The following is a 26,803-nucleotide window of genomic DNA, read 5'->3' on the forward strand; positions in this document are numbered from 1 at the left end:
GCTGTCAGGGATTATGGGAGTGTAGGAAGTGATTAAGGAGGTAAACAGACGATGAGGGAATGAGCCAGACCATTTGTGGATGGAGGGGTAGGAACTTGGAAGATCTGATGTCAAAGGAAGCAAGGGTAGCAAACGAGGTCTTAGAGGAAATCACATGTGGGAGATCAAGATTTGGCCACCCTGAAATCTATCTCTTTACCTTGGTTGTTTTCTCTAGGGACATTTGACCTCCCCCACTAACTGCCTAAAAAATTTGACATGGTGGCTCCTTCCTGGAATAGATCTATCATGATGGCTATAAAGATAACGTAGGGTAAATGTTACAATAGAAAAGGCACCAACAAGCCCCTCTTATCAGAAGTTCTGTCTCTCTGGCCACATTCTCTAGATGACCCTGCGAAGAGTTGCCAGACAATCATTTACATTTATAAGGGAAATCTCCATTTGTAAAGGTATCTCCCTCTCTGTTTGGAGAAGAGAGGGGGATGAGCTCATTTCTAGTGACTTATCAATGTAAAAGGTGAGGCCTTGAGCTACATAATAAACCTTACTCTTGTTTACTGTGCTTTAGTGGTAATCTCCTATAACTGACTCCCCCCACCCCCAAAATCCTCCTTTGTCATTGGCTAAAAATGATATTTAAGATGAGAATTTCTGCTATTGTGTTAAAAAACGCAGTGTCCCTGCTTTCTCCCATGTATACATGTTATTAAACTTGGTATTATTTTCTCCTGCTAACCTGTCTCATTAATTATTTGGCCAGCCAGAAGAACCTTAAGAGAAAGGACAGAGAGAGATTCTCCCTCTTCCCCTGACACACAATATATCCAATAGCTACATTCTTAAGAAAAATACATGTATCAAAAGTAGTTCACAGAATTTTTTAGAAGTTAATACTATAACATTTCTATTTAAAAAAAAAAACTGATGTACTTACTAACATGAAAAGAACATTACCAAGAATAAATTAGCAACCCTTAAAATATTATTTCTTATGCTCCAAACTAACATTTTTATATTTCAATGGAAAATGACTCATTTTTTCACATTAAATAGCATAATTCAAAGAAAAAAATCTGTATAGAAATTATATTGAGCTTCCCAGTGTCTGAAGATGAACCAGGTTTCATTGAAATACAAAAATATCAATTGCTTCACAGAATCAATTCCTGGAGTCTAAATAATTCATTGCTGAGATAGAAAAGGCTATTTTTTTAGTAAGTAGCTCAAGATAATTTTTCTTCCTCTCTCATTTTTCCATCCCGTTTTCTCTGTACCACTATTTCCCTCGAGCTCTTCACTTAAATCCTCATTACAGTTACCAGTTACCACATTCAAATAAAAAGTCCATTCTGCCAAGTCTTTGTTCATAATCCATATTTCTTTGTTCCATCCTTTAGTTTCTCTTCCCACAGCCTGGCCCAAGCCCTCTCAGAGTTCCCAGCATTCCTCATTATTCCATTGGTTTGCCCTTGGAAGTTATCAAGGGAGGCTGTGGGAGAGGTGTTTCCGATTCTCCCGGAGCAGCAAGTTTGACCATGTCCGTACCCAACCCCTCCAAGCTCACTCTCTTGAGAATCTCAGCTCATACGTTTCACACATGCAGCACTATTAATCATCTTTCTTAAGTGTCATTTTGATTATATCATGCTCCTTTTTAGAAGCTTGCAGTCATTTTCAGTTGTCATTTTAGTCAAATTGAAATGAATAATCTTTTAGATTGTTAAAGAATAATTTCTCAAATGCACAATACCTAGTTATTTCAGAAATATTTTAAGCAGACCTTATTAGCACTTTTTTCATCTGAAGATATTTTTATTTTCCCTTGCAAGTCACATGCAATATCACCGAAGTCTTAGGCATTTAACTCAATTAAAACATAAATGTTAGATGCTTCCTTTTTTTAAAATCCAAAATGTGATAATGAAAAGGTTCACTTTTCTTGATAGGGAAGACATTCAGAAGAAACCAGAGATTTCCTTTGAATGAGTAATTAAGTTTTTCAAATACTCAAATTAGTGCTGCATTGAATTATAGGGTGTCATCTCCAATAGTCACTTTGTTCTGACATTTATACATTAGCAAACTGTATTTCTGGAAAAAAACTAGCTTGTAGGAAGAGCATTTTGTTACTGTCCTTATAAAGTATTGGGAAAAAATTCTGCCTAAGCTTGTGTGTTTTTGTTTTATTAGCAATGCAATATGTTCCACGACATTCAGAGGCAAAAAAATACTTTTTAATATTCAGTCATCATTTTTAGAAGTAGATTTTACACTGTAAGCATAAATTACTGATAATATTTTTTCCTTATTTTGCAACTAATATTCACCAAATATGAAAAATATTACATTCCTATGATGAATTTGCTCCTTTCATAAGAGCGTAGAAAAAATGAAACCAGGTTCATGAGAATAGCCTTCAACCGTCTTCATCAAAGTGGTATTCCTATAGGGCAAACCATGCTTGTTTCTATTTGTGACTTGTTCCAGTCATCTATTGCTGAGTAACAAACCACTCTAAATTTAGTAGCTTAAAACAACAAACATCATTTGTTTTGCTCACAATGTGAAATGTGAGCAGGAGTCAGCGGCAGCAGCTTGTCTGTGCCTCACGCTCCATCAGCTGGGGGAGAAGGGGCAAGAAGCCAAGGATGTCTTGGCTGGGGATGGAACCATCTGAATGCTCACTCAGTCATACGTCCAGTGGTTATGATGGTTATGATGTGGGATGGATGGTACTTTAGCTGCAGCTATTGGCCAGAACACCTATTTCTGGTCCTCCTATGGGTGCTTGGCTTCCCCACAGCATAACGGCTGACATCTAAGAGTGAATGTCCCAAGAGGACCATGTGAACATGTGTGGCATTTTTGTGACCTCCCCTCTGAAGTCACATAGCATCACTGAGCTGCACTCTATTAGTTAAAGCTATTGCAAAGGTCTTCCCAGTTCAAAGGGAGGGGACACGGGGCCCTACCAATTGATGGAAGACTTATCAATCTCACAGTGTGGAAACTGCCTGTGATATGGAATATATTGTGGAGACCATCTTTGGAAAATACAATCTACCATATGACTGCACAGATATGGGTAATTTCAGAAGACGTAGCTCTCCTACAATATATGTTTCATAAAATAGTCCTGCTAAAGTTGCCCTTGCCAAATACCTTCCCTCCAGCAGCAGGAATTTTTATTAATTTTATTTTGGGTACGATATGAATAGTTTCTAGGCCAAATGTTATCCAAAAAGCCCTCCTTCTGATGAGAAGCACACTTATCAAACTATCATAGTTTCACACTGTCAAGAGCCTAGGGTTGGTGTTAGGCCACCTTATTATCACTCTTAGTGAAACATACGATTAACTACTTGGATTCATCCAAAAGAAATTCATTATATACCAACAATAAGTAACAAACTATCCTTGACTGGCCTAACCCTGTACCTTTAAATCAGTCAGCTGGCTCCTCTGTCTCAACGTCCAATAATTTTGAGCCCTGGAATCTTTGCTTTGCTCTCAATCTTAATCACTAACGTCGTTCCATTCCTTATCCTATTTTACGACCATATCCTCAACCCCAGACGTCTTGCTTCAGCCTCTTGACTGGAGTCTCACACTCATTGCCTTTAAACCTCATGTTACATAGGACAAGTTTAGGGGTCCTTTTCTTGCATATGATTCTCATTTTTCCTCAGGCTACATCTTCTTCCACTACTTCAGACACAAGGCTTCTGCGGCTGCTGGAACCCAGCAGCCCAGCCTCTACAACCCTACCTGAGCAGCAGCCCATGAAGCCACCATTTCTGGGGACTGAGAAAGCTGAAAGAATGATGCCCCAACTGTGGAGAACACAAGTGTGAATTATGCAGATGCTCACCTCCAATTAGTTTAGCACCTAGTTGAAGAAACAGAGACGTAAACAACTAAATATAATACAGAGCAGAATAAAATGAATGTAAGAGAAATACAAAACTACCTAGCAGAATTATTTGGAAGTTCGGATAAACACACCTAATTTTTCTAGGAAATCATTTGATGCTGACAAATAATTATGTATTATAGACGTAGCTTGATCAATGTTTTTCCAGTTCAGTCGGGTTAGTTGGCTATTCCAAAGGAAAATAGAGGCACCTGTTGCTGAGCACCATAGAAAAATGGTGTCCTAGGACTGGGCATGTCTTAACAATGAATGACAGCTTCCGCTATCCCCAACCTAGATTTCCCTGTGTCAGTGGTGGCATGATACAGCGTCACTTAAAATTCTAGCCAAGAGGAGAGATCCCAAATAGTTCTCCACAAGAAAGTTCGTCACTGACAGCTCTGCTGGAGCAGAAGAAACAAGTGTTGCAGATGCTTGGAGACATGCTACATACCCATGGGGAAGTTTCTGATCTCATTTATACTTGAATATTTGGTGACACACAGTTCTGGCAGTGTTTGGTAGTTCTGCCTATGATGTTGTGCTCTATATAAAAATTCCCACTCATTTATTTTGGATATTATTTAAATTGCCTCTATGTGTTTCTTACCAAAATTCTAAACATTGTCTTTGATCTTTTCTTCTTATTCAACTAGTTTGACTCCTTGAAATTCCAAGATATATTTTGGCACAAGACAAAAAGAACTGAATAGATTAAATATTTTTCTGATTTTTCTTTTAAACTTTGAAGTAAACACGAGTTAAAAGTTATTGTCAATACCATGTGACTTAATGAAAGGTGCTGACTGTGTTTTTATGTGTACTTCAGAAGAATATTTGCTACTAATATCCTTTGGATAACATAGTTGAACCTCTTAGCTAATTTTTTCTTTATCAAAATTATTAGGCTACGAACATTTTTATGCTTTATTTTTAATTGCTGGAGAAAGCCTTGAGCATTCCAAGAAGTAAGATTTTAAAAAAGATAAGAAAAACAGAATGAAGTGTCTTTGTAGAAGCTAACCCTTTGAATGTGGATGACTAATCTTTGGGGAATGAATAATCTTTGCATACAATTGTGGGTGGGAGTTTCTTCACAGTCTGTGGACTATTTTGTAATCAAAGTACAATTTCTTTGTCTTATATAATCCAATATAAATTATTTGGAATATTGGAAACGTAGAGAAAATTTTAATAAACCAAAAACTGTTACAGGAAAGAATTCTAAATAATGAAGTCATCCCCGGGTCCTTACAGGCCCTGTATTAACACTGTATTAACACTATATTATAACACCATAGTAACAGTGTTTTGTTAATCTAACAGCTGACATCAGAATTATTTACTCTGGCCTCTGTCCCTGTAACAGTCCATCCCTCATGAGAAAATATCTGAGCGTGGACTCTGAACTCTGGTCTAAGAATGGGAAGTAGATCACCTTTTCTGTCAACCTTTTCCCCTGACTGTCTCAAGGCATAGTGGATGCCTTCTCTCAGCAGACTGGGCTCCAGCCTGAGGTGGACCAGAATTCTGGAGTCCTGGTCCCACTCCATAGTGGAAGCAATTAGCTGAGGCTGTAAGGATCCAATCCTGATATGAAAGCTACTATTGTCCCTTCCTAGCATTCCAGTTGCCTTCTGGGACTTCAATAATCACTTATTAAATCTTATCTTGATTCGAGGGTCCTTGAAATGCCCCCCTTCTAGGGATCTAAGAGACACCAAAGTAAATAGTCTTTTAAAATAAGACATTCTTCAGTCATATACTCTCCCATGAAGTGGTTGCTAACTACTAGATATATTTCATATCTATATGGATATAAAATTGGCTGCTGCAACTTGATTATATACAGCAGAGTACATCAGATGTAAAAGCTATAAATCCAAGTGTGTGTTTAGTTGTGAATCTGGTATTTTTAAAAATTGGCGGTTTTCTTTTACTGAGCAGCCTAGCCTCTGAAAGACCTTCACTGCGATTATACAGCTTAAATCCCCAGCTGTGGTTACCCAGATGGCCTGGCACCTAAATGCCCAGCCACTCACAGCAAGAGTCAGGGTTACATCCAGCCAGGCCCATGAAACAACCACGTACTCACCTGGTTATTTTTCCTCTAACCAAACAAGATTAGACCAGTGTTTCTGAGGCTCTGTATGTTCTCAGGACATTCTTCTCTTGCCCTGTCCATCATTAGCATGTACCAAACAACGCCTGGAGGGTCAAGCGTAACCATCAACTAACTCCCTTTTTGGCCCAGGCTGATCCCCTTTCTTATATGTTATTTTTATGCTACAAGCCTGTGTATCAATGTAAAGAAGCATTCAGTTGGAGGAAAAAGAGCCTGCTTCAAGCTACACATCTAGAACCAGAACTTACCCCTATTGTGAATATTGTACATCAAGTCCTATGCTGTTAAGCAGACTGGCAAACCATCAATGGCAACACAATGTGATAAGGCTTATAATTGAAATATGCAAATGATGCTACCAGAATGTGAAGGAAGAAGCAGACAACTTCATGACGACAGGCATAGATTTGTTGTTGTTGTTGTTGTTTATTTTTCTCTGTGTGGGTACGTATGTGTTTAATCTCATATTGAACTCTGATTGCATTCTAGGCACTGTCGTAAGTACTTTTCGGGAATCTAATTTGATACTCATAACCCTAGAAGTGAACAATTATTTTCCCTATTTCAACCTTGTATGTATGAAGGAAAGATGGACCGGATGGTGGGAGAATGGTGGGATATTAAATCTGGCCAGGTGAGAAGGACAAGACAATAAATGTCCTTATAGCACCTGAAGGCAACAAAGAATTACTGAAAAATTTTTACGTGGAGTAGTAACACAGTCTCCTTTTCTGTTACAAAGAGCACTCTACCTTTGCATAGGCTTGGTGGGGATATGTCCTCAGGAACTTTCTGCAGAGCAGAAAGTTGGTTCACAAACTTTAAGCAGGGATAGAGAGCATCATCCACAGCCACTCTAGAATAAGTCACATGAGGAAGCAGTGGGAGCCATGATTAGGATAGCTACTAAGGCAAGGTAGCATGCCCAGCCACCATGTCAACACTTCTAGAAACACTGTTTCAAGTATTGGCTCATTTGTTTGATGGCATTGTTTTTCTGCTAGTGGTATGTTATAGGGATGTGAGAAGCACTGATTATCTGTAAAATACGTTGCCAGTTTCTCCCTGATAAATGTGATAAAGCTCTTACCCAGAGAATAAAGCTGAGTTATATCCAAGGTGGGCATTAAGTCAAAGAACAACAAACAAACATGCAACTCCCCCAAACACACACCAGGCTCTGCTTGACCTAATGCATGTGGATTCTGTGTAATATATTGTTAGGATCAGAACGTACTGCTAGCATCTTCCCTGCAAGCACTGAGTGATGTGCTCACGGTGATAGTGTAATAGTTCTTCAACCCAGCCGCAGATTAGCAGTCTGAGCAACTTGTAAAAAATAGTCACTTTGAGGCCTCACCTTAGACCAGTGCACTCAGAATTGCTCTGGGCAGGGCCCAGTTATTAGTATTTTTCAAAAGGTCCCCAGGTGGTTGTGATACATAGCCAGAGTTGAGGACTACAGACTCAGGGGAGGCGTAACACCTCAGAAGCTGCTGACTACAGCGTGGTGAATTTCAGTTCTTGACGGGGGGAAGTCCTCTTCAGGCCTCCGGGGTTTTGAATACAATCCATTGCTCTATACCCTAAACAAATTACACGTTTGCTTGTCTCAGCATATCTGTCAGGACATCTACAAAGGTGAAGACCGAGTGAATGCAGAAACTGTCAAGATATGCTATTGAATCCCGGGTACTACTGTTGGCCCCTTTTATCCATTTTAAAGAGTTGGATTTTAAAGTTGGTCCTCGTAGGATCGTGTATTTGCTCATATATTATACCTACAATTAGCATATGTTACCTCCAAAACAGCAGTGATGACTGAATTATTTATAAAATGGCATGCTTCTCCAGGAAACTATTAAGAGAGAAAGCAGAGCCTTTTCCCTACACAGTGATTCCTTCATAAATTAAAGCAGACACTTTATTAATGCAGCTAAATATAATAATAATATTGATAGCCCTAAAAGGCAAGTTATTATAGAAAACAAATCTAGGCATTATCTAATGCCTTTCTTATGGATCTGAGCTGTTCCAGTCAACACCTCCTACAGCTCTATTTTTATTACAGGATTTGAGTGTTATATTTTTGTGGTTTTCAACTCATCCCAAGTCTTTTAAAGTGAAGCTAAACCTCCCTAAGGAATGCTTGTGGCTGTGAAGCTTTCAAGACAACCCGGGTTAACAGCCTAAGCTTATCTGCATCTGACAAATGAAAATCTTCCCTAAGACCACTTTCTGGAGATGGGAGCAGTCTGCAGGGGCACTTCCATCCTCTATCAGGTGGATAAACTCTAGGAATACATACATCCCTTCTCCGTAACAAAAGAAAACAGATGTTATAGTAGACGAGACATAACACTGTGTACCTGTGAGAAATCACGTGATAAAGCTCTTACCCGAACAATGAATGGTAAGGAAGCAATTTTCCAATGTCAGTCTTATAAGGAGTGGAAGTTCTCCACTTTCAAAGGCTGCCAGCAGCTAAGTGGACATTTTAGAAACCGTGTCGAAGATAAGTAAATCTTTTCCAGATAGAGTTCAGTCATAAAATACTACATTAAACCTCAAATTGGAAAAAAGAGACCGTGTACTCTAGGACATGCAATTATGAAACATGTAAGAAGAATTTTTTAAGAATTTTTAAATAAAAATTCCAAGTACATTTATTATTTCACGCTCTTCTGTGTGGATCAGCTGAATCATGATATAAAGCCTAGGAACTCAAAGTTTTCTAAAAGAGTTGATTCCTTCCCCAGACAGGATCCAATACAAAGAAAAGAACATCTAGCATTCATATTGAACACATACTAACAGATCATTATTTCACCCAGATTAAATAGCTAGAAAAAAATTTAGCACCATCTCTTTAGGATATTTTGATTAGATGCTAATCTAAAAGGTATTAAAGAGTACTGAAAATACTTGTAAGAAGTATGAAGCATCTTTTCCACTCATCCCACCCCATCAAACAACCAAGTTGTAGGTTCCCACCTAATTCATGAGGCTTTGTATAGTGAATTGAATGACACAAGTCTCCCAGTTTCTAGTGGTGACATTATAAAGCATGAAAAACTGACACAACACCAGAATTTTTCCAATTTTTATTCTCAGAATACAAGAGTGCACCATTCAGGATCATTGAAGATCTAATGCAGGCTTTCTTTAAGTTGTTATTTTAGTATTGTTAAGTCAGTGGGAGTTCTGTTTCCAGAAGAATATATATATATTAATCATAGGAAGGGATTTCCATAAATATTAAGGAAATGCAGCAGACTCTCAATAAGGGAAAATTTTGTTTCTTTTTCTTAAGAATATTGATCAGATCAGCAAGGCAAACATCTCTGCCTTCCAGGAGCTTAGTTATCTGGGGGATAAGACACACACACATAACAGAAATTACAGCAACATGCTGTATATGCTGTTATGCAAAGAGGATTGCAATAGACAGAGAAAGTGGTAAAAGTTATTTTTAAGTAAAGGAAGTAAATTATATGTTGATATTTAAGCATATAAGTTCAGTGTTTGCAAATGAATTTGGATTGGGTGAAGTTGAAAGAGAGTAAGCAATAATTATTTCATGTCAGTAAATACTCAAGGGATAGGAATAAAGAACAAAAAGTAATGCCACGTTACTGTCTTTATATAATGGCATCCACTAGAGGACATAAAGCATTTGATATTTTTTAGTAATGGATTTAATGTTGGATGTTTTCCCAACCGAAAATACTAAAAACTGAGGTTCTTGAGTTTATTCACTATCAAATGCCATGGACTCTTTGCCAAAAGCAAAAAGCAGAAAGGCATCTACCACTTCTCTGGCAGTATAGAAAGTTCCTTGGTTAACCCATCTGGAAGCACTGATTCTGTTCCCTGGGAGAATCTTCCTTCTCCCTTATCTACTGTCCCATAGTCTCCGACTTTAACTGCTAGGAGGTTCTTCTTTGCTCATTTTCCTCCAAGACCGCCTCTAAGATGTCCATCGAGAACATTCCCTCCTTGGGGAGCTGCACAGTCTGTAGCCCTGTTTCCTGCTGGTTTAGATGGTGAAGGAAGAAGTGGGGAGGTTGCACAGGCTCCTTACAAAGAGTTTCATAAGACAGATGCCTTGTTTCTTTGGAAAAAAAATTCTTTCAAAATTTTAGTAGAATTCTGATCTGTTTGCTTCACATCAATTTCCTATGCATATAACCCAAGCCAAAAATCTCATCTAGAAATAATAATTTTAAGCCTGGAACTCTAATCGTACATTTACTGGCTTCATACAATAACTATTTCCCTCTCTCTCCTTTAAAGGTAGATCCCTTAACGCTGATGGAAACAATAGACTCGAGTGGGAAGGCAATATCTAAATCTAATCTTTGCTGCTAGACTGTGTCGGGGGAAGAGGGAGAATCTCCCTCTGCCCTTTCCCTTAAGCTTCTTCTGGCTGGCCAAATAATCAACAAGACAGGTTAGCAGGAGAAAATAATACCAAGTTTAATAACATGTATACATGGGAGAAAGCAGGGACACTGCGTTTCTCAACACAATAGCAGAAATTCTCGTCTTAAATATCATTTTCAGCCAATGACAAAGGAGGATTTTGGCGGTGGGGGGAGTCAGTTACAGGAGATTACCACTAAAGCACAGTAAACAAGAGTAAGGTTTATTATACAGCCCCAAGGCCTCATCTTCCACATTGATAAGTTACTAGAAATGAGCTCACCCCCCCCCCTTTTTCTCAATACAGAGAGGGAGATACCTTTACAAATGGAGACTTCCCTTGTAAATGATTGTCTGACAACTCCTCGCAGGGCCATATAAAGAATGTGGCCAGAGAGACAGAACTCCCGATAAGATGGGCTTGTTGGTGCCTTTTCTATTGTAACCTCTATCCTAAATTATCTTTTATAACAGTCATGATAATAACCCCTTCCTAAAACAGATTTTTTGGTTTTAAATTCTTTAGGCAGTTTGGGAGGGGAAACTCAAATATTTTTCCTGAGCTCTCTGAGTCCTTATTGTCTTCAGCTCGAAATAATCCGCATACCAGAGTGGTGCTTCCTGGGGCAGCTTGCCCTGAGCACCATCAGTTCCCTCCTCTGAAACTTCCCTAGAAGTTTCACATATTAAAAGCTGAGCTGGTGACTGTGGAGAGAGAAATCGTGTTAGTACCCGGGTGATAAGAAGTCTGCAAAGAGAGAGAAAAGAACATAGATTAGAATGAGGATGAACAAGCAGAAAAGAACAAATCGGAGCACATTTCCCCACACTCCATTAAACCAGTCCCCCAATCCTGGAAATAAGTCAGTCTAATAAAATGTGTGAGCTTCGTTTAGCTGATGAAAAATGTCAATCTTCTCTTTTAATAGATTTAAGTTAGATATTACTTGACCTGTTTGATTCACATAAAAGCAACATTTTTTTCCAATGATTGCGCATGCTCTTCTTTGCTGGGCAGTGAGTACGTCCAGAGCACGTCGATTTTGGAGCACCACAGATGCTAGGCTGTTAATCTCTGACTGGAGTATGTTTAAGGTTTGCATGGTGGTGTTGAACTCTTGTTCCATTACCATAGAGAGATTTAATATTGCTTTCTCCAACTCATAATCTCCAAAGCTGGGGAATAGGACTCTCAAGGCTGAAAAGAACTTGGAGTTGTGATACACAAGTGGATTTTCCACGATTTTTCGACTGGCACGTTTATGTGGCACAATCTTATGAACAAACGAACCCAAGTTTGTAATTTTGGCTAGCATTTAAGGTGGAGTGTTTGGTGACAGAAGGAGCCAGGTATCTAAGTCCGCATCGTCTTGACCAATTAGGTGGGAATCTTTTATACACTTTGTTGCCGCATAAAAGGAAAAGACCAGTGTAGTTTAAAGACAAGGTTAGAATTGAGTCTGTAGTTTTCAGGATCTGGACTATTTCATGATCTGTGCCACTTGCACTGTTACTACCTAAACATCTCTATTTCCCATGAGCTCCTGTCAGTCTGTGAGAACAGAATAGATTGCGGAATAGCTGGTACAGGAGGCCTGCAGTCTGATTTTGGCAGCTATAAAGCCTGGTCTTGTCACCTGACCAGGTGAGTCCAGATTTTTGATCTACCCATATATAGTCTGTGGCATTGGGCAGCCTAACTATGCGGATAGCTGCGATACCCCAAGTTGTACACGGGTGGCTCGTAGGCCATCCAGAGCACTTGGTGATTTGGCAAATGTTTGTGCCAGAGGGAGTAGTGATAGAGTCACTTACAATTCCCTTGAGAGTTCTGAAGATGCCACCTGCGGAATCAAACCACAGAGTTTGACGGCAATATTGTCTCGGTATATCACCCAGGAAAGGTCCAGTGCCATGTTTACTTTCAATGCAGAGGGAAAAACTTTCACTTATTGTTTGTGCTTGGGCAAGGGACAGTCCTTGACCTTCTAAGTAATCTTTCTGGGGCCCAAGTGACTCACCAGGAGAAGAAGCAGAGTGAAGTTTCCCTTGTTGCGGATACCATACTCTGTTACTCGTCCATTTTCCGTACTTAGTCCACCAGGTGTTCACATCAGCAGGAACAAAGACGAGTTCAGGTTCTTTTGCACTATTTAGCTGTTGACATAACCAACAGTCAGATTGATTAGTTAGCGTGGCTAGGGCTTGGTAAACTGGCACGAGGGGGTGTTTGGTCTGTGCCCGACCTGTTGAAAAGGAGAGGGTTAGTAAAAGCCAGACACAGATCGGAAAAGAGCCCATAGCGAAGACTTAGAGAGGGAAGAGGGACAGATAGAGACCAGCACTCTCTAGTCAGCTTTCTAATAAATGATTAAAATATATATATATATATATCCACTAATAGATTGTGTGTGCGAGTGTGTATATATATATATATAGGGAATTTTAAAGCAACGGGGGAGAAAATGGGTCAAAGTAGGTTTTCTTGATCCGTGATCTTGGGAAAAGCTGTCTACTTCGTGATGTCGGCTGCTTCTGGGGCCTGTGTTTTGGCCCTCGAAATCCTTAATTTAAGGTCACCTGTGGGGATTATCTCCCAGTTGTCTTGAGAGCGATGTTCTGGGTCTATTTTGGCGTGGCTCGCATGGATCCAGGAAGATTTTTCTTTTATTTTGATGGCAGTGCAGGTCGTCAGTAAGACTTCATAAGGTCCTTCCCAGCGAGGTGACAGTGCGTGTTTTTTTCTAAAGACCTTGATGTACACCCGGTCTCCTGGTCGAAAGGGATGGCAAGGCTTGTCAGAAGGTGGTGGCCATGCCTCTTTTACCTGTTGACGATATGTTTCAAGTATACTAGTTAATTTTTGTATATAACAAGTCATAGCATCAAATTGTTCACTTAAGTTCCCATAATATTCATTTAATCCAGGAATTGAAGGTTTAGAGACACCAGTAGGCATTGGACGTCCAAAAACTATTTCAAAAGGAGTCAATCCATGCCTTCTATTTGGAGTATTTTGAATCTTCATAAGGGCCAAGGGCAGAGCTTCTGGCCATTTAAGTCCAGTTTTTTGACAGATTTTTCCTAGAGTTCTTTTTATATCTAGATTTTTACGTTCCACTTGCCCTGATGACTGAGGGTGATATGGGGTATGAAATTTTAATGAATACCCCAGAGTTTTTGCAAGCAAGTGGTTTATCTCTGCTGTAAAATGAGTTCCTTGGTCTGATTCAATCCATAAAGGAATGCCAAAATGAGGAATAACTTCAGTTATTAATTTTTTTTACCACTGTTGTGGCATCTGCATGTCTGGTCGGATAGCATTCAGTCCATCCACTAAACATGCAGACAATAACCAAACAGTGAGAGTAACCTAAAGCTGAAGGCAAGTCTATAAAATCCATTTGGAGTGCCGCAAAAGGCAGCGTGGGCCTGGGAGGACTTCCTGGATCACACTGATTTCTCCCAGAGACTTGGTAAGATTTGCAAGTTGTGCACTGGGAGGTGATTTGGTCAGAAATTTTATGGATGCCAGGGCAAAACCAATTGTCTTTCAGTTCCTTACCTATCCCCCGTTTGCACATCTGTCCCATTTGGTGGGAGATAAGTGCAAGCCAAAAAAGTCAAAAGAAAAGGAGCTACTGGAAGTCCATTTGGTCCAATGTATAATCCATCTGATAATTGTTTGGTGCCCTTTTGTATCCAATTGTCTTTTTCAGATTGTGGGGCATTTGCCTGATAGTTAATAACATCAGTCAGGGATAAAGGCAGGTTTAAGAATTGGGTGGAAAACGGATAAGGGGGTCCATAGTGAGCTGCATGTTTAGCAGCTCTGTCAGCCCTGTCATTCTCTAAAGATATGACATCAATCTCTTTAGTATGGGCTGAACAATGAACAATGGCAATTTTTGAAGGAAGGTGAATAGCTTGTAATAAGGCTGCAATTAAGTGTCCATTAGCAATAGGAGTTCCTGCAGAAGTTAAGAATCTACGGGATTTCTAAATTGTGCCAACAGCATGGCAGACTCTAAAAGCATATTTGTGTAAACGAAAGAAAAACAAGGTTAATGGTTAGAGCAAATTGTAAACCAGTTTTTGAGTTCAGAGGACAGCCAGTGAAGAAGAATTTTAGATGTCAGCGTCAAAGTATCTTTTGCAGTTTAAAATGTCTCTGATGGAACTGATAGTATCGTCAGGTCATCTCTTAAGTTTATATCAAGTTCATCAGCTTCAGTTTGTAAGGCTTCAGGAAAAAGGGCAGGTTCAGTTCTCAGTGATTTCAAATGAAAATGATGGAAAAAATCAAAAACATTAGTTTGGACATCTGTAGCCAGATATTTCAGGAGACTAGAAGAAATCGGGATCCAGTCCAGTCAACAGATATAAAACAAAAACCTCAAAAGACAACAAAACTAGGAGCTAATATCCGCAAACTTATACTGAAATAGTTTTTACTGAAATATAATTTTTCTCTCTAAAATCACCCTCATTTTTATTGATAGCAAAATTAAAACTAGTTTGCAAAATAAGTCTAGTTCCAATAGAGTTGGCTCAATTATTTACATAAGTACAGCAAGAATAGCAGTTGATCACATAGGCTCTTTTAAATCTGCTTTGCTGGAACTTTTTATAAGGAATCTCAGATTTAACTTTAAAGGCCTCTCCAGGCCAGGAAAGCCAAGCCAAGGATTTTGTCATCAGACTTCGCCTGTAATATCTACAGATTTGGGTGAATTCCTCTCTTTCGAGGTTCTCCAAAATATTTTGAGGTTCCTTGTACCTGCCAGATAAGTGACATTTTTTACTTATCCTGGTAAGTGCTGCTTGGAACATAAGGTACCAGGCCAATATTTCCACGTGGCTTTATTCCATAAAGTCCAATCTTTATTCCTCAAAAGCTGTATGGTTATATCGCAAATATGATGTTCCAGTCACAACCTTGGTAATATAACCAGTGTTTCCAATTGTGTCCTGTTATAAGGAGAACAGATTCTTACTGAACTTATGCAAACAACTATATTGCCATGAAAACAACAATATTCACTTACTAAGAGTTTCCAAATCTTAGAGGGATCAGGTAGAGAGAAAAAGATAAATATTTTTATTTTACTTACAAAAATATCATTTACCAAATTGTTATAAGTCATAGCTAGCTCAGGAGAAAAGAGAAAAAGTTTTCTTTAAATCTGAAAAAACAAAACAGTAAAAATTCAGCAATACTTCAAACGAAAAATCATAAAAATTATAATCATCCTTATCAGTTCATTCACTCCTGTGTAATCCATTCTTGATCCCAGTCTTTTTGTTAGCAGCTTCATGAAGTCAGTTTCTCTATCAGATTTCTGTAATTTCTTACCAAGTTCAGTTTTATGATCAGAAAGTTTGTCAGAAACCTGTACTCCAGTGTAAATGTCAGAGTCCTTTCCATGAATTTTTCTGAAGTTGAAACATATTTTGCAAAAGCATTAGAGCAAAGAAATGTCTGTAAACAAAAAGACCTCAAAATGGCAATTGCCAAAGAAATTTGGTTAATTTTGTGACATACAACACTTTAAAATAATAATAACCAGAATTATGACTGATAATCAGGACAGATCAGAATTTCAGTAATGTTATACAATTTTAAAACACCTATGTCAATAACATTTGCCCACATAATAGCACCTAAGCAGGCTTATCATCACTGGTCTGACAATGCTTGCCATGTAATTTAACATACTGAATCAGCCTAATAAGTTTAGTATCTTTTCCCTTATAGGAAGAGAGCAAATTTCTTTGAGAAGTTCCAGGGCCCTTTGAAAATTCTCAAAGAAATAAAAGTTAAAAAAAGACTTTAAGATATGAATTTTGGGGGAGCTTGTCAAAAATATAAACAATCAAAGCAAACAGAGCATTAACAGTCTAAAAGCCTTAATAGAGAGACCTCAGTCTTTTGAACGTAGGAAATTATTTTAACAGTTTTTTTCTTTTCTGTCTTTTAGGTAGACTTACTCAAAGGTAAAGAAAAATCTTTTATAACCTCTTTATCAAGTTTAAGCAAATTATCTTTTTAAGAGACAGAAGACCAAATTTTAATTTTGCACCAGCTTATTTCTGCTATTAAAACTCATTTACTTAATTAAATTTATTTCAATCTTAGCCAACTTGACCATGCATAAAACTCTTTTTCCAGAATTCCTCTTCCACGAACCTTCTATAACTTTCTTTTTACATTCAGAATTTGTCCCATGTTTTTTTTTTCCCTCCTAGTACTTGAGGGCAAATTTATCTTTCTTAACCAAACAAAATATTTCCATTCTTTGTACCTTTATACATCTTACTTTTCTTGTACACAGACATATTTTTCTTAATTTTTTTAGTAGCTTCAATCACATATATTAATTAGAAATTTTAACCCTTAGAAACCTTAATTTGTAAGTAAAAACTAAGTAAACAATTATAAACTTTTTTTTACATTAGTATCTTGTGGCTTGGAAAATTTATAAACACTTTATAACTTCTAGAAACACATTATTTTATAGTACAATCTTTTAATAAAACACATGTTTACCAATAGACCCAAAATATCTTTTAGTTTTCCTGTAATGAAAAGCCAAAAGTAGACAAATGTACATTTAGCAATCAATGTCTAATATCTTATCTTATTTGGAAATGATGATACTCAGAGGATTTTTATCATAAAACTTAGCAAAACTCTCAAGTTTTAAGTCACCAAAAAGAGTTTGGAAGCTGTAACCACCATAACACATAATTATTGTTTAAAGTTCATCCAACATTCATCTTTTTCACAACTATTTAGTTACTTATTTCCAATAATTATTTAGATTGTCTATAAGACTTCATAAGACCTCAGATAAAATTAGCCATCATTTAAATTACTATTTTTGTTAACCAGTTCTGTAATAGAAATAACATCAGTTTTTTTCTTATAAAATTTCATGTAAATTTCGTCACCTCTTATACCTTTAAACATAATTATCATTAAGATTTTTATCAATAGGTCTTGGTCTTCTAATTTTGGACAAGAGAAGCATTCCCAGTCAGACATTTTAAAACATACTCAGGCAAAGTTGATGTAACCTCTTTATATAAAATTAGCTCAAACATTCCAACCTTTATAATCTTATCAACACTTACACTTTTACATGTTCTCAATTCAATTGTAACCTGAGTCAAGGTCTTAAGACTAGTCAAATTTTTCCCTTCCTTTTTCTGGCCTTAATTTTTAGGTACCAATTAAGCAATTATGTGAGAGCTCTCAAAACATTTTTTTTCCCCAATTTAGAAGTTTTTCCAATTCAAAGGATCCGTCGTCTGGCCACTGACGAGTAGGATCTTTACTTGTATATTTATTCCAATAGTGACTCGAACCAATAAGCCTTTTTAAGGAAAGACCCGGAGGTAACTTTCCACGCTTAGAATAAATCTTTTCCATGGACGCAAGAGGCGTCCCTGGAGAGGGCGCAGATGATGTAGCCCCCATGATCCACAGAATTCACTCCCAAAGATATTCAGACTCCCCTGAGAGCTTGGCACAGCCGGACAGAAACAGTTCGGAACCCCAGTCTACTCGACTGGCCACCAAGGTGCACCCCGGTAAATGCACCTTCCGTATGGTGGAGACCAAGGAGAATATTCTCACTGGTCACAAAGCCAAGTTTTCTCAGGACACAGAACAAGACAGAAGGAAAAACCTCATCCGGTTTTTTTTTTTTTTCTTATGTGCACAATGACAGCTTTAGCCAAGCCTTAGGTCTCTTGGAGCCAGAATAATACCTAGAGGGGGAGGTGCCGCGGGGTTGGGGACTGTGTGCTTTACAGAGTACCTCGTCGTTGCACGGACATTTTCTTGCAGTTGGTGGGGGACCTGTGTCATCTACCCCGTTCCGTGACCCAACTTATCCTGACACGGGAGTCTTTTGAAAGTGGCGAGCGCCCTAATGGCTCTTAACTGCTCGACCCGCGCCCACTTAAATTTGCAGCATTTTTGGCTTCCAAGATGCCCTCGGCAATGGCCTTCACTTCATGTGCATAATAACCCACAGCAAAGTTTGTAGACGCCAGTCTGGTGAGACCCGCAAACTCACCAGTCTGTGGGGCCGGCCCGGACAGCAGGCTTATAGGGCCTATGCCTGCGTCCTACCCTATGGTAGTTCCTTCTTATGACAAAAGACACAGACAAAAGAGAAAAATAGAGACTACCTCTGGGAGGAAAAGGGATCAAGATCAAAAACCAAGAGTACTCTACCAAATTTAAACCAAGAGTCACTAAAAGCCCAAGAAACTAGTTTCCCAAATATTTTCTCCTGCCAATCTAAATTTAGAAAGAGAAAAAAATTCTCACCACTTCCTTCCGCCGGACTCCACAGATAGAGATTCCAGGAGGCTGACGTGGTAAGAAGTCTTACCTTTTTGCCGGCTTTCGTCAGGCGCTCCCGTATCTCATCATCTGCAGTAGTCCAGGGAGAAGGCAGGTCTTCCAGCCAGAGAAGGCAACTTACCAGCCAGTGCTTCTCCTGGCTGGCTCGCCAAAACTGTCGGGGGAAGAGGGAGAATCTCCTTCTGCCCTTTCCCTTAAGGTTCTTCTGGCTGGCCAAATAATCAACAAGACAGGTTAGCAGGAGAAAATAATACCAAGTTTAATAACATGTATACATGGGAGAAAGCAGGGACACTGCGTTTCTCAACACAATAGCAGAAATTCTCGTCTTAAATATCATTTTCAGCCAATGACAAAGGAGGATTTTGGCGGTGGGGGGAGTCAGTTACAGGAGATTACCACTAAAGCACAGTAAACAAGAGTAAGGTTTATTATACAGCCCCAAGGCCTCATCTTCCACATTGATAAGTTACTAGAAATGAGCTCACCCCCCCCTTTTTCTCAATACAGAGAGGGAGATACCTTTACAAATGGAGACTTCCCTTGTAAATGATTGTCTGACAACTCCTCGCAGGGCCATACAAAGAATGTGGCCAGAGAGACAGAACTCCCGATAAGATGGGCTTGTTGGTGCCTTTTCTATTGTAACCTCTATCCTAAATTATCTTTTATAACAGTCATGATAATAACCCCTTCCTAAAACAGATTTTTTGGTTTTAAATTCTTTAGGCAGTTTGGGAGGGGAAACTCAAATATTTTTCCTGAGCTCTCTGAGTCCTTATTGTCTTCAGCTCGAAATAATCCGCATACCAGAGTGGTGTTTCCTGGGGCAGCTTGCCCTGAGCACCATCAACTGGATGTCATTTTCTGGCACAGAACTCCTATTGGAAAGTGTTTGAAAAGGGCTTGGAAACACATAATACCCACAAGTTACCCATTTCATCTCAGCTAAGAGAAATGTTAAACTTAGATTCATAGTCCAAGTGCTATAGTCTATCTGACAGGTGCCAGAGAGAATCTGCTTCTATTAAATGGGCTCTTCCTTTGTATCTTTAAATGTTTTATTTTAAAATTAGGCCTTAGCCCACCTCAGGTCCCTCTAAAGTAGAAAGTGTATTATGTCATAATATGAATAGATACTCTGATATATGATTAAGTAGAAAGAGCAGAATATAAAATTGTATATACAGTCTCATCACATCTACGTTGGGGGGAATCTGTTGCGCAGAAAAGAAAGCTAAGATGAAATACACCAAAATTTTAACATAATTGTGATCAGAGGATGAGATTACAGATAATGTTTTTCTACTTTATTTTCTAAATTTTCTTTCATTTCCATTAATTATTAACTAACAATAAAAATAAATGTCATGAATGAATTCTACTATGTATTGGTAACTATTAGCAATAATCATAATAAATTACAGTGCAATCAGGATCTTCTTGCTTGACTTTTATTATTTTTCTTATAACATTTTGCTCAGGGAAGCATGTGTATAGGGTGTAGTCATTATTGAAAATACAAAGACTAAATCTTAGATTAAAATTTATCATAGTCACTGCTGTGAAGGTAGTATTGCACCATCTATTGAACAGTTAGAATCATTGAAACATGGAAATATTCATGCATAACAACTTATAATTTTAAAAGATGAACAGAAAGAGCATCACTTTTGGGGAAAAAAAGAGTACAGGTTATACAGTCTGAGATTAACAGCACATTTTGATAATTAATACCAGGCCAAAATGGTTTTTCTTTTTACAAAGATCAGAAGTACTTTTTAAGTGTTTAAAGATGAAGAGTTTAAGACATCTTAAGAAGAAAAGAATGAAAGAAACTCGACAAATATAGCATTAAATCGAAGTCTACTTATTCTACGCAAAGCGGAAAGATAAGCCACAAGTTGGGAAAAAATATTGGTGACAAAAATAAACCACAAAGGAGTAGCATGAGAATATATATTTTAAAAATCCACAAATTAATGAAAAATGGACAAAAATTCAATATGAAGGGGGCAAGAATCAACAGAGAATATAAAAAACAATTCATTGAAGACGAAAATGTCTAATATCTATTTATAGAAGGATAGTCAATATCATGAGCAATCAGGGAAATGCACAGTAACAAACAGTGAGATACCACGTTGTACTAACTTGACAAAAATTTTTAACCTCTGACAATACTTTATTATTGAGTCTTTTATTTTAATCCCACTCTTTGATTACCAAGTGTTGGTGAGGACAGGAAGCAACAGATACTGCTGTGGGAGTGCAAATTGGTACTAATATATGGAGGACAATTTTGGCAATATGTAGTAAAATGGAAGATGTGCAAACACAATAACCAGAAGTTTGGCCCCCAAACAACTAGAAATGTTGTGTAAGATATAATAAATATGTTTTGAAAACCACAGATGCATTCACAAGAAAATAAAGTAAATCCCCAGGGGCCAAAAATGAAATGGAACTGAAGACTAGAATCGTGTTGTGTGAGTTGTCAGTGTGGTGTCCAGGGAGTCCTTCCAATCCCTAGAAACGCGGGCACTGGACCTTCATGACCACAGGAGAAAAGATAAAGAGGTCTTTGGCTTGAGGGAAGCTGGAAGTTAGAACTAAGACCCCTCCATCTCCCCACCCCACTAGACACCACAAACACACATAAACACACACACACATTCACACATACACATATGCACACAGGCTCATACAGTGCTTGTATTCAAGAAGCTTTCACCTTTAGTGAAAGAGTGGAATAAAATAGACCCATCCATCAGCACTGGGAAACATATAGTTTATTTTGTATGGGCTCTGGGTAGAAAATTATTTCCTCCAAGAATTGTAACACCAGGTCTGTGCTACACAAAAGTTTAGAATTTGAATGTACACTACCACATGACCTGAGAGTTCCTGATTTAAGAAATTAACACTAAAGTGGTTTAGGTTGGATGCATGGCGCAAACAAAAGCAAACCTTCCTAGAAGGAATACCTTGGATCTGTCACTATCCTTTTTGCAAAGGAACTGTTTACAGAGTAACGGACGCAAGGGAACTCTAAGGGATAAAAAGTAACCCAGGGCCAGTAGTAGCAGAGCTGCTATCACTCATCGCAAGAAGGGATTAAGGAATAGAGTAGATGCAGGAATCCAGAAGAGAACGGGGTAGAGAAGGTCATCTTGAGTGGAGCAATGACCTGCACTTGAGAATCCAGAGAATATGTGCGTAATAGAGACCTGTACAAAAATGTTCTTTGTATCACTGTTTTTTAAATTTAAAAAAGAGACATATTTTAAATGCCCATCAACAGGACAATAAGTTAGTAACTTGTGGTATAGCTATCTATTCATTAGAATATTGTATAGCAGTTATAATAAATGAAAAAACACTACACATCAATATGGATACATTTCAAAAATATAACAAGTAGGGCCAGCCCCATGGCTTAGCGGTTAAGTGAGCGCACTCTGCTGCTGGCAGCCCGGGTTCGGATCCCGGGCGCGCACCGACGCACCGCTTCTCCGGCCATGCTGGGGCCGCGTCCCACATACAGCAACTGGAAGGATGTGCAGCTATGACATACAACTATCTACTGGGGCTTTGGGGGAAAAAATAAATAAATAAAATCTTAAAAAAAAAAAAAAGTATAACTAGTAAAGAAAGAGCAGCTTGCAAAAGCTTCCTGGAGTATAACATTTATATAAATCTTTAATTTGCTAAACAATATTTGTGCTGTTTATATTTACGTGCAGATGTAATAAAAGCAAAAAACATTCACAGGAATAGTAAACATTAACTTTGAGATAGTGAATAACTTTTAGAAAGGATTCAGAAGAAGGGGAATGAATTTGAGGATGAACACAAATATTTGTGTATGTCTATAATGTTTTATTTTTTAAAAATCTGATGTAAATGTGGTGAATGTTTAAGATTTCACAAAGCTAGGTGGTAGATACATAGACATTCTTCATATTATTTTCCATACTATTCTGTATTCTTGAAATATCTTATAATAAAAAACCAAGTCTCCAAATTGTTAATTTAGGTGATCAGCCTTCAAAAGTGATGCCTCACTAAGCTAAATTAAAAATAAGGTCATGTGCAGCTAATTTGTGACAAGGGAACCAAGAGCATACTATGGAAAAAGGAAAGTCTCTTCAATAAATAGTGTTGGGAAAACTGGACAGCCACATGCAAAAGAATGAAAGTAGACCATTATCTTACACCATACACAAAAATTAACTCAAAATGGAGTAAAGACTTGAATGTAAGACCTGAAACCATAAAACTTCTAGAAGAAAACATAGCCAGTATGCTCTTCAACATCAGTCTTAGCAGCATATTTTCAAGTACCATGTCTCACCAGGCAAGGGAAACAAAACAAAAAACAAACAAGTGGGACTACATCAGACTAAAAATCTTCTGCACAGCAAATGAAACCATCAACAAAAAGAAAAGACAACATAACATTTGGGAGAAGGTATTTGCAAACCATATATCTGATAAGGGGTTAATATCCAAAATATATAAAGAACTCATACAACTCAACAACAAAAAAACAAACCCAATTAAAAAATGGTTAAAAGATCTGAACAGACATTTTTCCAAAGAAGATATACAGATGGCCAATAGGCACATGAAAAGATGTTCAACATCACTAATTATCAGGGAAATTCAAATCAAAACTACAATGAGATATCACCTCAAGCCCATCAGAATGGCTGTAATTAACAAGACAAGAAATAACAAGTGTTGGAGAGGATGTGGAGAAAAGGGAACCCTCACACACTGCTGGTGGGAATGCAAACTGGGTGCAGACACTATGGAAGACAGTATGGAGATTCCTCAAAAAATTAATAAATAGAACTACCATATGATCCAGCTGTTCCACTGCTAGGTATTTATCCAAAGAACATGAAAACATGAATATATAAAGATATATGCACTCCTATGTTCATTGCAGCATTATTCACAATAGCCAAGACTTGGAAACAACCTAAGTGCCCATCAAGGGATGAATGGATAAAGAAGATGTGGTATAAATACATAATGGAATACTACTCAGCTATAAAAAAGATGAAATCTTGCCATTTGGAACAACACGGATGGACCTTGAGGGTATTATGCTAAATGTCAGAGAGAGAAAGTCAAATACCATACAATCTCACTCATAAATAGAAGATATAGACAATAACAACAACAACAAATGAACACATACATACAAAGATTAGATGGGTGGTTATCAGAGGGGAAGGGGGGAGGGAGGAAGGCAAAAGGGGTGACTGGGCACATGTGTATGAGGATAGATAGTAATTAGTCCCTGGGTAGTGAACATGAGTAATCTACACAGAAATCGAAATATAATGATTCACATGTGAAATTTATATGTTATAAACCAATGTTACCTGAATAAAAAAATTAAGGTCATGCGAAGTTATAGTAAATACAACTCTGATGAAAGTGTTCTGCATATTTTATTAAGGTGAAGTTTTCTAATAAACACTTTAAAGTACAGGGTCCAATTTATAGGCAAAATTATACATGTTCCCATTTAAAGAATTCTAACAATTTATAGCACTAGACATTCAGGGAAATATAAGAAGAAGTGTCCACATTACTCTTTAGGAAAAAAGAGGCTCTAAAGAAAAACAATACAGTTATAGGCAAAGAGAGAAATCTTTGCGTTGGATGGATTTACTTTCAACAGAATTAGAATATCTCTCATATAATTAATATTATTAGACTTTTAATTTGGTTTTCTTATTGATTTATATAGCTGACTTCCAAATTTGTTGAGGAATTTAACTGAATATTTACTTACATATATATGTGCATATATTTCATATGTACATACATATTAACACAAACACAGAGATACATAAATATATGAGGACAGGAGAAAACGGTTGACTAAACTGAGATTAGAAAAAGATCCATTTTGAAATGATAAAAGTAAGTGTATTAATATGTGACAGGGACAAAATATTAAAATAACTAATCACACGCCTGTCTTCGCCCTTCTTGGCTTCCAAGCAGAAAGGATCATATGCTCCTTGAGCAGATCCCCGGCCTGAGCCTTTCCATACTGGCGAGCCGGGCTGCAGAACTGCTGATTTATGTGGTTACAAGGCATTATGCGAGTTCACTAAATTGAGGAAGTCAAAGAAATCCCCATGTGACATTCCTGGTTGGCGAGTCAGTCTGCACAGATATCCAATTTCTTATTTAGAATCCTTTCTGAAAGAAAAGAGGAAGACAGTGACAGAGAAGATTGGAGCAGTCCAGAGCTCTTGCTCCATTCTTCTGGCAAAGAATGGGTCCCCTGGAGGCGGAGTTGCTGCCAGGGGACACCTGGAACCTTGGAGAAGGCTGCCTGCTTCCAGGTACAACCCTGCCAAGAGTTAGAAACACAGGTGTAACACACATTCTAATCTTGGACCCTGGAAGTATATCTACTTATCTTTCTTATTTACTGCCTGTCTCTCACCCCTAAAGGATGAGCTCCCTGAGAGCAGGGATGTTTTTCTGATGTCTTGTTGGAGTTCAGTAAATATTCGTTGAATGAATAAATGTGGCTGAATAGTTTTTCCATGCACCAAACCACTACAAAGATGACAGACCCTTATCACCAAAAAAATTCCTGAGTCTAAGTGAAAGCTGAAAGTTCTAAAATTCTGAATTATGTGTGGATCCACAGGCACAAATACTCCTGTTTTTGTATCAACTGTCTAGCTGCCCAGAAAGAATATACTCCAAGGTGGAGAATTGTTAGAATTCATGTGCAGGAGGAATGAAAATGCATACATAACCACTTACACATGCAAAGGAAATAGAAATCTGTTATTTCCAGCACTGACGTCACCGTTTTTATAAATTTCCATTGAATAGTGGAGAAGTTGGCAAGGTACGAGTTGCAAGAATATCATGTCAATATTTCAGGCTCACATAGATTTTAAATTCTTTGGTATAATTCATATTTTAGGTAAATCCTTTGTCTTTCAGAGAGTCTCTCCTGTTCTCTACTTCTATCAACATGGGATCTGACTTTGTGGTAGGACTTACTTGACTTCACGGTGGTGCAGGAGGGGTCCTCAAGATGTCAAAAGCCGGTCTAATCCATCCTCTGGTCCACAATCTGCTGCAGGGTTGCTGGCCAACGCCTGCTTTTCATGAAGTGTGGCTCATCCATCTGTTCCAGACTGAGGTTTATGGACCCAGCCATCTACCTCCATTCATGAAATTACCAAACCTTTACGTCCTCTCCTTACTTCCCCAGTCCCACAAATTCTTTCAGCACCTCCACATTTCACTCCCCACTCTATCATCCACCAGGATACAGAGATTCAAGATCCCTAGACCACCACATATAGGCTATGAGAGACAGGACCCCTGACTTAGGCTCAACTAACTATCCACCTCTCCCCACCAATGCTGCACTAGATCTCCCGCACCCATGGACATAGCTCCAAGTCTGCTGTGGAGCTTGTCCCAGATGCTCATTAGCCACACTCCACCACCATCCAAAGCTAACTTCTTGGCTCATCTCTCACTCATCTTCATTCCCTTCATTCCATCAAGTTCATAAGGGGAAGACTATCTTTCTTTCCTGCATAGCAGAAAATTGCCTTTGTTCCTGGTTTACAGAACCCATGACATTCAAACTCACAAGACCTAGCTCTTAATATATTAATAAAAGCTTAAAGAAGTTACAAAACTCATTCTCTCTCTACAAAGCCTAACTTTGAGGGACTATGGTTTTAGTGTGGGTTTAAAAATCCAAGTAGACATGTTAAAAATCAACTCTATTTTGTTTATGTGCTCTATTAATGCTAATCTTCTCAGAGGGAAACAAATTGTGCTTCTTCCTAGCAAGGAGGTCAGATAATAAAGCCACAAGCACAATTGTGGTGCAGCACAATTTGGAGAACCAGAAACAGCTAAATTAGACCAGTGCCAAAGGACT

At 38.2% G+C, this 26,803-nt stretch overlaps 1 long non-coding RNA gene across 1 annotated transcript; it reads right to left on the bottom strand.

Moving 5' to 3' along the window:
* Positions 1–10,495: 10,495 nt before the first annotated feature.
* On the bottom strand, positions 10,496–18,844 carry LOC147916337 (uncharacterized). Its single transcript, XR_015553245.1, has 2 exons — positions 12,488–18,844; positions 10,496–12,310 (listed from the first exon to the last, which is right to left on the bottom strand). It is a non-coding gene; the product is annotated as an uncharacterized LOC147916337 (long non-coding RNA).
* Positions 18,845–26,803: the final 7,959 nt, after the last annotated feature.

Source organism: Ceratotherium simum, chromosome 9, assembly GCF_057802395.1.
Source record: "Ceratotherium simum simum isolate JZ-2026a chromosome 9, ASM5780239v1, whole genome shotgun sequence".
In the NCBI taxonomy this organism is placed as follows: domain Eukaryota; kingdom Metazoa; phylum Chordata; class Mammalia; order Perissodactyla; family Rhinocerotidae; genus Ceratotherium; species Ceratotherium simum.